Consider the following 1,925-nt stretch of genomic DNA (forward strand, 5'->3'; position numbering starts at 1 on the left):
GAAGAGACAATCTCAGGGAATGTGACCAGAAGTGTCCACTATGTAAAACAAAATATCTTCAAAATCCCAGGTTTATCTTTAAATATCATGTGATTTTTGCAGTCTACAGTATATCCATTTTTTTCTGTTGTTTTTATGGTCTCAAAGTCTTAGAGAAAAAATAATTTCCATGAAAGTATATAAATGTATCATGTGGATTCTAAAAATTTCTAGATTACCAATTTGTTAACTACCTGGCCAAATTTGAAAAACATGGGACAACTTCAGAAAATACAAGTGGAAAAAGGGCTTCTGAAAAGCATAGACATTGTGAGTTGGAGTAGTTAGATATTGATGGAAGAGACAGAACTTAAGTGTACTTTTAAAGAGGAGTGGAGTTTAGCTAGAGGTAGGAAGTGGAATCCAAATAAGAATGAGAAAAAGAAAAAAAAAAGAGTGAGGAAAAAGTTGAAATCTGTTTTACATGTGGAAGAAAGCCAGCCAAAGATGGATTTGGATTGGAAGAGTTAATTTGGTGAAAATGTCCATACTACCTAAAGTGATCTATAGATTCAATTGCAGTCCTTACCAAAATTCTAATAGTATTTAAAAAAAATAGAAAAAAGTATCTTATAATTTGTATGGAACCACAAGATACCCTGAATAGCCAAAGAAATCTTAAGAAAGGAGAACAAAACTGGAGACATCACACTTCCCAATCGAACTAAATAACAAAGTTAGAATAAGTAAAACAGTATGGTACTAGCATAAAAATAGGCACATAAATCAGTGGAACAGAATAGAGAGCTAAGAAATAAATCCAAGCATATATAGTTGACTAACGTTTGACAAAGCCCCAAGAACATATAATTAGGAGAGTTTAGTCTCCAAAAAATGATGTTTGGAAAACTGGTTATCCACATGCAAAAGAATTAAACTGAATCTTTATCTTATACCACTCAAAAGAATTAACTCAACTTGGATTAAAGACTTAAATGTAAGACCTGAAACTGTAAAACTCCTAGAAGAAAATAGGGTGTAAACTTGACATTGGTCTTGGCAATGGTTTTTTGAGTTTGACACCAAAAACATGGGAAAGAAAGCAAAAATAGATAAGTGGGTCTACATCAAACTGAAACACTTCTGCATAGCAAAGAAAATAATCAGCAGAGTAAAAAGGCAGTCTACAGAATGGGAGAAAATACTTGCAAACCATATATCTGAAAAGGACTTAGTATCCAAATTATGTAAAGAGCTCATACAACCCAATTACCAAAAAACCAAATAATCTAATTAAAAGTGGGAAATGGCCTGAATAGACATTTTTACAAAAAGATGTACACATGGCAAAGAAGTATATGAGAAGGTGCTGAAGATTACTACACTTGATCTTAGCCAAAAGGCCGAGAAGCGATTACTAATTAAAACCACAAAAAGATACTATACCAGTTAGGATGGCTTTTACCAGAAAGACAAATGTCTTTTACAAATGGCTTTTACCAAAGATAACAAATGTCAGTGAGCAATTAGAGAAAACAGAACACTTCTACCATGTTGGTGGGGATATAAATTGGTATCTGTACCATTATGCCATTATGGAAAAGTACAGTGGTTCCTCAAAAAATTAAAAATACAACTACCATATGATACAGCAGTCACAATCCTGGGCATATATCTGAAAGAAATGAAATCAGTATTTCCAAGAGCAATATAGGAAATCCTGTCATTTGTGACAACATGAATGAAACTGGAGGACATTATGCTAAGTGAAATAAGCCAGACAAAAAAAGACAAATGCTGCATAGTAACATTTATAAGTGGAATCTAAAATATTTTTTTAAGTTTCATAAAAACAGAGAATAAAATGGTGGTTACCTGGCTGGAGTAAGGGAGAAATGGGGAAATGTCAACAGATACAACTTACAGCTATAAGAATAAATTTGGAG

The 1,925-nt window shown here is 32.8% G+C and overlaps 1 pseudogene; it reads right to left on the reverse strand.

The window, feature by feature from the left end:
- Positions 1 to 1,309: 1,309 nt before the first annotated feature.
- Positions 1,310 to 1,394, reverse strand: LOC116870610 (annotated as a pseudogene).
- Positions 1,395 to 1,925: the final 531 nt, after the last annotated feature.

Source organism: Lontra canadensis, unplaced genomic scaffold (genome assembly GCF_010015895.1).
Source record: "Lontra canadensis isolate GAN:19392208 unplaced genomic scaffold, GSC_riverotter_1.0 scaffold23, whole genome shotgun sequence".
Lineage (NCBI taxonomy): Eukaryota > Metazoa > Chordata > Mammalia > Carnivora > Mustelidae > Lontra > Lontra canadensis.